Source organism: Arachis hypogaea, chromosome 2 (assembly GCF_003086295.3).
Source record: "Arachis hypogaea cultivar Tifrunner chromosome 2, arahy.Tifrunner.gnm2.J5K5, whole genome shotgun sequence".
Classification (NCBI taxonomy): Eukaryota; Viridiplantae; Streptophyta; class Magnoliopsida; order Fabales; family Fabaceae; genus Arachis; species Arachis hypogaea.
The window spans coordinates 39,428,877-39,440,100 of NC_092037.1; the positions used below are offsets into that span (position 1 = coordinate 39,428,877).

The 11,224-nt window shown below is 40.3% G+C and overlaps 1 non-coding gene across 1 annotated transcript; it reads right to left on the reverse strand.

Moving 5' to 3' along the window:
• Positions 1 to 596: 596 nt before the first annotated feature.
• LOC112766955 (small nucleolar RNA R71) lies at positions 597 to 703 on the reverse strand. The gene has a single exon (XR_003184638.1). It is a non-coding gene; the product is annotated as a small nucleolar RNA R71 (small nucleolar RNA).
• Between the last annotated feature and the right edge of the window lie 10,521 nt (positions 704 to 11,224).

Below are 11,224 nucleotides of genomic sequence, written 5' to 3' on the forward strand. Positions count from 1 at the left end.
TTAGTTGTATGACAGGGAGAAGAGGGGGAGCTTCAACTTCCTTCGATTCAGAACCTGAAAGGACCCTCCGAAGACTAAGGAGGGAAGCAAGAGGGAAAGGAGTTATTAGTGCTGAGAAAGAAGAAGAGTACTTTGAAACCAACATGGAAGAGAACTTGGAAAACAATCATGAAGGAGAAGCTCACAACCATGCTAGAGAAGGCCCTGCAAATCATGCTAGGCAAGAAAGGAGAGTTCTAGGCTCCTACATCAATCCAAATCCAGGAAACTGTGGAAGTAGGATCTAGAAGCCCACCATACATGCCAACAACTTTGAACTAAAACCCCAGCTCATCACCCTTGTTAAGTACAACTGCTCATTTGGAGGAAGTGCTCAAGAAAACCCCAATCAACACCTAATCACCTTCCTGAGAATTTGTGACATTGTGAAGTCTAATGGAGTCCACCCGGATATCTATAGGCTGCTTTTGTTCCCCTTTTCACTCAGGGACAAGGCATCCAAGTGGCTTGAATCCTTTCCAAATGAGAGTTTAACAAATTGGGAAGATGTGGTGAACAAAATTTTGGCAAGATTCTACCATCCTCAAATAATTAATAGGCTGAGAGCTGAAGTACAGACTTTCAGGCAACAAGATGGTGAGACTCTCTATGAGGCATGGGAGAGGTTCAAGGACTTAACAAGAAGATGCCCACCAGATATGTTCAATGAATGGGTTCAACTTCACATTTTCTATGAAGGTCTTTCCTATGAGTCAAAGAAGGCTGTAGATCATTCATCAGGGGGCTCTCTAAACAAGAAGAAAACCATTGAAGAGGCCATAGATGTCATTGAAACAGTAGCTGAGAATGACTACTTCTATGCCTCTGAAAGAAGTATCACTCGAGGAGTAATGGAGCTGAACCACATGGATGCATTGCTACCTCAAAATAAGATGATCACCAAGTAGCTAGCAGATCTCACCAAGAAGGTGGAGGAGAACCAAGTTGCAGCAGTCATCAATTCGTCACCAGCTCAAGAAGGAGTGAATATAGGAGAAGAAGGTGACTGGGAACAAGCCAACTATATTGGAAACTCACCTAGACAAATCCATGACCCAAACTCCAAAACTTACAACTCTGGATGGAGAAATCACCCCAACTTTGGTTGTGGAAATCAATAAGACCAAGGTCAAGACCAGAGACACGACAACCTCAATTCCAACAACAATGTAACTCACCCACATACCTCACAGAGATCCTATCAACACCCACCTAACCACCCTTCTTACACATCTAACCCCAATCCACCATCACTAACGGACGATAGACTTTCAAAAATTGAGACTCTACTTGAAGATTTATGTAAAGAAGTCCAAGACAACACGATGTTTAAGGAAGAAGTGCAAGCCAATATCAAAAACCAAGGAGAAAACATCAAGAGACTGGAGTCCCAAGTAGGGTATCTATCTCAACAAATTCCCAAACCCACTGATGGATTTCCCAGTGACACGGAGAAGAACCCAAGAGGAGAAACAAAGAAAGTAAGGTGGGAAGAATATAAGATGATCACCACAAGTGATGAGAGGAGTATGAAGGAAGTAGAACACCTCCAAGAAAGTCAAAAGGAAAACCAGGAAGAAAGAGACCATGCACCCCAACCTACACTCAAGGAAGAACTGAAGAGAAGGGAGATACTGAACCCATATGCACCCTTTTCCCCAAAGGCTTAAAGGTGGTGTAGCAGGGAGAATGTATTCAAGGTTCCTCGACATGTTTGCATCTCTTGATGTAAATATACCATTTATTAAAGCCCTCCAGCAAATGCCTTCCTACATAAAGTATATAGAGGAGCTATTAGCCAAAAAGAATTCATTGAAAGGTGGACAAACAATAAAGATGAATAGGGATTGTAGTGCTCTCATTCAACCAGGGCCACCCACAAAGAAGAAGGATCCAGGGAGTTTTCACATTCCCTGTGCCATAGGAGAAACAATGATTGATAAAGGACTCTGTGACTTGGGAGCAAGTATCAACCTAATGCCTTTATCCCTTATGAAAAAACTTCAAATTAATGAGCTAACAGCCACAGATGTAATCATCAAATTGGCTGACAAAACTCAAAAATAGGCACTAGGAGTGGTTGAGAATGTGTTAGTAAAGGTTGGGAACTACTTCCTCCCCACAGACTTTGTTGTCTTGGAAATGGATGAAAATCCTATTCACCCCATCATTCTGGGAAGGCCATTCTTAGCCACATCTAGAGCACTCATAGATGTGGAGCGAGGAGAGCTAGTGCTGAGAATACATGATGATCAACTCACCTTCAATGTTTTCAACCTCTCACAAAAAGCAGACCATGATAACAAAAAGTTAGAGGAAAAGCAAACAAAAGAGTTGACGAAAAGGGAGCACAAGCACCACACTTCATGACTCCTATGGTTAACAACCAATGTGATCAGAAGGAGCAACAACCAAGTATAATCCAAAAGGAACCAGACCCACCAGAGTCATATGAGATGGGCATCAAAACCACTCTTAAAGAGGAAACCACAAGGAACAAGGTGACATCAACGAACACAAGAAAAAAGGTCCCAAGGGGATGGAAACATAAGAAAATACCTACAGAAGATTTCTCGCCAGGAGATGAAGTGGTCTCTACATACTTTTCATCTATACCACCTCACATCCCCACTATTCCATCTCAACTGCCTCCAGTGTACACCGTCAACAAAATCTTGTCTTTAGAGCATGTGGAGCTTATCAACAAGGTCAATGGAAATAGGTTCACTGCAAGGGGGAAGATTTCAAGCACTATCAGTCACCTTGATAAGGACCAAACGTCAAGCTAATGACGCTAAAGAAGTGCTTCATGGGAGGCAACCCATGTTCTACACCCTCTTCCTTTAATCTCAAATAGTAGTAATAAAGCAAAGTTCATGGATTCTAAATAAATTTTGATAAACAATATAAGACCCCCTTACATGCAGTGTATAGTACATGATAAGTTTGGTGTTTAAGGCACACCAAGTGGGCTTGAACACACTTTATGAGGTGAAATTATTCCCAAAACTTATTGAACCATATGATCATAAACAAGTTTGGTGTACCAACGTTGTATGCATGGGAGATCTGGTGGTTGATTTATTTGCATTCATGAAAAGCATTTAGTTAATTAAAACAAAAGAAAAAGATTTTTTTAGTAGTTAGTTCACACCTTAAGTCTTCCCACCAAAAATTTCAATTAACCATTTGCATTCCTTTTCTTGTCTTGTATAGGAAATCAAAAAGGACATTGATGATACTTGATAGGACAATCAAGGAAGGGAGATTCGGCCACTATGCCAAGGAAGGTATACACTTGTCTCTAAGGGGAGTAACTTGGAAAATGTTGCCATGCAACATTGGAAAGTGGATAGCCTTGGAGACCGAACCAAGACCCTCATAAAAGGGGTGATCCTTGTGCTCATCCAAGATCAAGCCCCAACCATCCACTATCAAACAACACCATCAATCTACACCCTTCAATCATTTACCATCTTCCTATATAAACCCCTTCACACAACCTCTCCGTACACACTTCTCACTCTCATTCCTCTCCTTTCCTTCTCTCGGATACACACACTTCATCCTCCTCCAAAAAGTCCATACACACCATTCTAGCCACGTCTTGTGAGCAACAAACATATCAACCATTCTACATGGCATCCTCAAGCTCCAAGAGGCGAAAAGGAAAGGAGCCCATGGAGCAGCCTCCTTTCGACGCTGGGAGATTCAAGACCGCCTTTCATGAGCTTCAATATGAACGGATCAAGAATAAGAAAATATTGCCAGAGTTGACATTCCAATTCAACGAGGATGAGTGCCCAAAGATTAGAGAGAAGATTGCATAGAGGGGCTGGCAAAAGCTCACTAACCTAGAGAAGAAGATAAATGCAAACCTCATCAGGGAGTTCTATGCCAATATGGCAAGAGAAGACAGTAGTAGGGCTCCCACCTTCAAAAGTTACGTGAGAGGAATAGAGGTGGATTTCAGCCCCAACGCTATAACAAGGACTCTTCAGCTGAAATCACCACATTTTAATGAGCTTAGCTATCAAGTAAGAATAAGTAATACTCCCGAGGAAGATGAACTTGAAGAAATCGTGAATGATATGTGTGTTATTGGGTCTGATTGGGAGAGATACTCGGACAAGAGGCCGAGGTTCATTAGGAGAGGAGACCTCATCCCAGAAGCCAAGGGATGGTTTGAGCTAGTAAGGAGGTCTATCCTTCCAGCCGCAAACAATTCTGAGGTCAATATTGCTCGAGCTACCATGGTACATTGCTTAGTAAAGGGTGGAAGCATCAATGTGCATAAAATTATAGCTGAAGGGATCCAGGATTCAGCCGAGAACAATGATCCGGGTGCTAGACTTTGGTACCCCAGCACCATCCTGAGGCTATGCATGAAAGCCAAAGTGGTATTCGAAGACAACAATCCACAATGGGTAAATCCTGGGAGGTTAGTCATGCTCCAACGCATAAATTATGTGATACCCGCCCAACAGCAAAGGAGGCCTCATATAAGGAAAAGAACAGCACAAGAAGAGTCTCACCAAGAAGAACCTCACCAAGAAGAACCCCAGCAAACAGGGCACCAGCAAGAAGGACAATTTAATCCAACCAATATAAATCTGTTTCACATCAAGGAAGCCATTGAGTATATGGCAAGTAGCTATATGGAGGGACAAGAGCAGTAACTACATGTCCAAGCTCAAAGGATGGATCATCAAGAAAAACTACTCTCTAGTTGGATGGATCAACAAAGAGAGTTGCAAAAACAGCAAATGGAATTACAACAGGAGCATTACACCCAGCTCACCCAAGCCATCAGTCAAGTGTTCGAAAGACAAGAGAGCCAGGAAAAACGTCTTCAAGAACTCAACCAATGCCAGATAAACCAGATAAAAGCATTCAACGAATTCAGTGTGCTCAACAAAGTAAGGCAACTGCATCGAGAAGAATTTAGCATAAACACTTAGGCCAAGTTAACCTATATAACTGGGCATATGCATAACCTGCACCCTGCCATTCCAAGTTATGAAGCAGTCCACAAGGACTTGACAGAACAAGAAGAGGGAAAGGTAAAACAACAAAAGGAAGCATTAAAGAAGAAGATGGAGGATGCTGGTTTATGGAAAAAGCTTATCGAAAAGCGCAAAGGAAATTAAGACTCAAGCAATCAAGGAGGATCCCAAGACAAAGGAACATAGGCATCCCCATGAATAAAAGGTGGTGGAGTTCCTTCTTAGTTCTATCTAATTCACAGCTTTAAATAAGGAAAATCATGTATGAAATAAAACATGCTTCCATGAGTAGCTTAGGATTTTCAATTCTGCATTTAAGTTTTTCATTGCTTTGGTCTATGCTTATTGAGCTTAATGTCCCTAGTGTTCTCTTACATCTTGCTTACTTGTATGCTTGCCCTTTAAGTTAATCAAAAAGAAAATGTTATGAAAAGAACAATAGTGGAGTTATTTTGTGAAGTAAGTTCTGAATGTTTGTGGTAGGGTGATTAGTAAGCTAAGTTGGTTCACCAAACAAGGAAAGAAGGCAACTATCTATCCTAAATCCTATGCTTGAAACACATCCTATAAGACTAACTAAATAATAAGATCCCAATAAGAAAAGAGAAAGAGCAATAAAAGTGAAAAGGAAAGAAACACAATAAAAAACAATGCTAGGCACCAAGGGTTTTAAAATTGAGGCATGTGTCTGTGGTGTTCATGTGCAAGGGATATGCTTGGATGAATAAGCTCTTAGGGGTGCCTCATCACTTGGTAACTTGGATTAACTAATCCGGGATTATCAGCTGAAAGTCCACTATCAAGAGTAACCTTTGCTACAGAACACTTAGTAACCCAAAGAGGTGCTGGACACCAAGGTCTCAAGAAAGAAAAATAACAAACCATGTGCCTGTGGTGTGTATGTATGAGGGAAAGAGACTTGAGAGAGTAAGTCCTTAGGGGTGTCTTAACACCTAGCACCTTGAACCAACTGGTTCGGGAGTGTTGGCTAAAAGCTTATCATAAAGAGTTGCCCTCTTACAGAGCACTTAGCCAAAAGAAGAATGTAATAAACCTTGGAAAAGAAGGAAGGATCAACAATTAAGAAGTCTCAAAGTATGCAATCAAGAGAGTGACCAAGGACTTGATAAAGGCCTGAAACCTAGTAAAGGAAAGAACCTAGGATGCTATGCATGAAACCCCATAAACCAGGAATTCTACTTCTATATTATCTTCTTTTTCTTTCATTCATTATTCCTATGTTTCAGTACTTGCTTAGGGACAAGCAAGCTTTAAGTTTGGTGTTGTGATGCCAGGGCATCTAGGCCAGTTTCACTGACCTTTTCTTTACTGTTTTAGGTTAGTTTCATGCATTTTCTTAGTGAATAAGGCAAGTTTTGGATGAAAATACACTTACACCTTGATTTAAGCAACTATTGTGAATTTCACATGATTTCATGAGGATTTTTGCTAGAATTGAATGATAAATTGTTGATGCATAATCTCATGACTTTGGCTAGAGCTTTGATGCACTTTATTTGCTTGATTTCAGGACAAAGAAAGCAAGGAAGAACCACGTTAGTACTCACGTTAATCTAGTTAACGTGACCACTAACGTGGAATGGTAAATAGCTTGCAACGTTAATGAGAAAAGTGATCACCAATAACGCCTACGAAGCCATCATAAGCCCACGTTAATTGCCACGTTAACTAGGTTAACGTGGTAGTTAACATGGAGACAAAAGAAAGCTCCAACGTTAGTGGTAAACGTGAACACCACTAACGTTCCAAGATTTGGCAATAAGCCACGTTAAGAGTCACATTAACTTAGTTAACGTGAACTCTAACGTGAAAGGGAGGAACAATGCCAACGTTAGTGACACTCACCTTTGTCACTAACGTTGGATCAAACTAGCATTGCCCACGTTAGTGGTCACGTTAATACCACTAACGTGAAAGTTAATGTGGAGCTAAGAATGATGAGCCAACGTTAGTGACACTCACCTTTGTCACTAACGTTGGAGATGGCATTCATTACCATGATAACTTAGTTAACGTGAGCTCTAACGTGGAGAGTAGGGGCACTTGGAGCGTTAGTGACAAAGGTAAGTGTTACTAATGCTCTCGAAGGTGAGGCATAACCACGTTAAGAGCCATGTTAGTTACACTAACGTGAACTCTAACGTAGGGACAAAGGGCACAAGGCAACATTATTGGGAAAGGTGAGTCCCAATAACGCTTGCGAATGTTTACAAGGCTACATTAGTGGTCACGTTGGTGCCACTAATATTGGAGTTAACGTGGGCTATATGGGGTTGGAACGTTAGTGAAAAATGTGATTGCCACTAATGTTCTCGAACCCACAATGTCACTTAACGTTAACTTCACTAACGCCCATGCCTAATTCATACTTCTCTGCAAGCTGAGCCCACTAAAGATTGTAACTGCTTCAACTCAAGATCTAAGGCCCACATCCAAGACATGAAGAACTCACTAGAAGATCAAGAGAAGTAGTATATATAGGAATAGTTTTGAACTATAGAAAAGCTTGGCACTTTGGAGAACTACCCTCTGTATATTTACTTTTCTGCACTTTTAAGCTAGGGATGTATTCTTTTCTGCCATTTTCCATTTCTAGAGCTATGAACAACTAAACCCCTTTCATTGGGTTAGGGAGCTCTGTTGTAATTTGATGGATCAATTATAGTTTTCATTCTCTTCTTCTTTCTTTTCTTTTGATTTACTAGAAAGCTTTCGATCTTAATTCAATTGGTTAGTTGTCTTGGAAAAGAAACTCTTCATAATTGGATTTCCTCTGTGCCTTGGAAAAGGGATGAAATCATGCTAGAAATGCTTTCTCATGTTGGACCAAATTGGGGTCTGGGCGTATATAGTGACATGTAATCCTCCCAACACTTTGATTTGGAAATACATGTGGTATAATCAGTGACCACACTTCATCTCTTCCCATGAGCAATTAAATCAAGGAATTGGGCAATTGTTCAAGCTTAGAGAGATTGGGTTGCCAAGGAATTGGAAACCAATTACCTAAGATTGCCAAGGAGATCAATATATGCTTTGATTGAGGAAGAGATGAAAATGAATTTGATCCGGAGAATACAACATCTCCTGAGCCCAATGAATTCCCCATTTTTGATCTTACCCATTCTCTTTACTTTCTGCCATTTATTTTCATGCTCATGTCCCCAAATCCCCATCTAAGATTCTACACTTTATTTTCTGCTATTTACTTTCCCGCCATTTCATTTTCTGCAATTCTCAAACTACATTCTGTTTAGCTCAACTAGCATACTCTTCCAACTAAAGTTGCTTAACCAATCAATCCCTGTGGGATTTGACCTCACTCTATTGTGAGTTTTTACTTGACGATAATTCAGTATACTTGCCGAAAGAAAATTTGTTGAGAGACAAGTTTTCATGCATCAATAATTCTCAACTAAAGGGGTCTAGGAAGATGCTTTAGTGCTTACATGAGAATTCTATGTGCCTACCACCCGGATGGAACAACGATGATCAATTAGAAGACGGATGTGAAAATAAGATATAGGATCCCGGATCACAACATGAAGACCAAGTTTGGGAGCTCATATCTTGGGAAGAACTTCACCCAAGCTTGGTGAAGTTGGTTGGAAATTCTAACAATCGTTTGAAGAGCAAGCATCCTTGGAGGTTCAAGGATGAATACAAGCATAAACCACCTTGACAAGGAGCTCCCCAAATATCTAACTTAAAGACTTAAACTAAAAGTGCTAGGTGAGAGACACCCCACCATGGTAAACTCTTTCCATTTCTCTTGTAGATATAATCAATGAATGAACTGCGTTGCCATTGTAGGTAGTTTCTCTTATTTTCTATACTCGTATACATTTTGTTTTGATTGATAGATTGCTTATTAGATTCATGTTTTCTTTAGAGTAGTTGTTGTTGAGTTGTATTTTGCTTGAAGTATAAGTTTTGTTTGTAGTGTATTTGAAATTTTTTCAAAAAAAAAAACCAAAAGATTTGTTGTTAAATTTGAATTTTGGTTGCTTTAGAATGTTCATAGGTTAGGAGAGTGCCCTGTTTCTGCTTTATGTTTAACAAAAAAAGGCGTCCCACGCGTAAGCATGGATGAGGTGTACGCGTTGATGAGCGGATAATTTGTACGCTTTTTGGCATTGTTTTTAGTATGTTTTTAGTATGATCTAGTTAGTTTTTAGTATATTTTTATTAGTTTTTAGTTAAAATTCACTTTTCTGGACTTTACTATGAGTTTGTGTGTTTTTCTGTGATTTCAGGTATTTTCTGGCTGAAATTGAGGGACCTGAGCAAAAATCTGATTCAGAGACTAAAAAGGACTGCAGATGCTGTTGGATTCTGACCTCCCTGCACTCGAAGTGGATTTTCTGGAGCTACAGAAGCCCAATTGGCGCGCTCTCAACGGCGTTGGAAAGTAGACATCCTGGGCTTTCCAGCAATATATGATAGTTCATACTTTGCCCAAGATTTGATGGCCCAAACCGGCGTACAATGTCACCCTCAGAATTTCCAGCGTTAAACGCCGGAACTGGCACCAAAATGGGAGTTAAACGCCCAAACTGGCACAAAAGCTGGCCTTTAACTCCAAAAAGAGTCTCTACACGAAAATGCTTCAATGCTCAGCCCAAGCACACACCAAGTGGGCCCAGAAGTGGATTTTTATGTCATTTACTCATCTCTGTACACCCTAGGCTACAAGTTCTCTATAAGTAGGACCTTTTACTATTGTATTAGAGATCTTTTCAATCTTTTGGATCTTTTGATCATGTTTTGATGATTGAACCCTCATTGGGAGGCTGGCCATTTGGCCATGCCTAGACCTTGTGCTTATGTATTTTCAACGGTGGAGTTTCTACACACCATAGATTAAGGTGTGGAGCTCTGCTGTACCTCGAGTATTAATGCAATTACTATTGTTCTTCTATTCAATTCCGCTTGTTCTTGTTCTAAGATATCACTTGTTCTTCAACTTGATGAATGTGATGATCCGTGACACTCATCATCATTCTCACCTATGAACGTGTGACTGACAACCACCTCCGTTCTACCTTCGATTGGGTGAATATCTCTTGGATTCTTTAACCGGAATCTTCGTGGTATAGGCTAGAACTGATGGCGGCATTCAAGAGAATCCGGAAGGTCTAACCTTGTCTGTGGTATTCTGAGTAGGATTCAATGATTGAATGACTGTGACGTGCTTCAAACTCCTGAAGGCGGGGTGTTAGTGACAGATGCAAAAGAATCACTGGATTCTATTCCGGCCTGATCGAGAACCGACAGATGGATAGCCGTACCGTGACAGGGTGCGTTGAACATTTCCACTGAGAGGATGGGAGGTAGCCACTGACAACGGTGAAACCCTTGCTTAAGCTTGCCATGGAAAGGAGTAAGAAGGATTGGATGAAGGCAGTAGGAAAGCAGAGAGACAGAAGGGACAGCATCTTCATATGCTTATCTGAAGTTCCTACTAATGAATTACATAAGTATCTCTATCTTTATCTTTATGTTTTATGCGTTTATCACCATACCCATTTGAGTTTGCCTGACTAAGATTTACAAGGTGACCATAGCTTGCTTCATACCAACAATCTCTGTGGGATCGACCCTTACTCTAAGGTTTATTACTTGGACGACCCAGTACACTTGCTGGTTAGTTGTGCGAAGTTGTGTTTATGCCATGGTATTGAACACCAAGTTTTTGGATTCATTATCGGGGATTATTTGAGTTGTGAAAAGTATTGATCACAATTTCGCATACCAAGTTTTTTGCGCCGTTGTCGGGGATTGTTGAGTTTGGACAACTGACGGTTCATCTTGTTGCTTAGATTAGGTATTTTTTCTTCAGAGTTCTTAAGAATGAATTCTAGTGTTTCAAGGTGATGTTATTATCATCACCAAAGCTGATTGATCTTCATCAATTTAGCTCTTGAATGCAATGTTCTGCTGACGCTTGGCTAGCCATGTCTAATTCCTTTAGACTAAAGCTTTAGACTAACATTGCATGATTCCTGGAATTCTCATTAAGAATTTTGATACCTTTATTTTCTTTTCCACTTAATTTTCGAAAAAGCACAAAAAAAATTTACAAAATCATAAAATCCAAAAAATTTCTTGTTTGAATCTAGAGTCTCATTTTAAGTTTGGTGTCAATTGCATGTTTC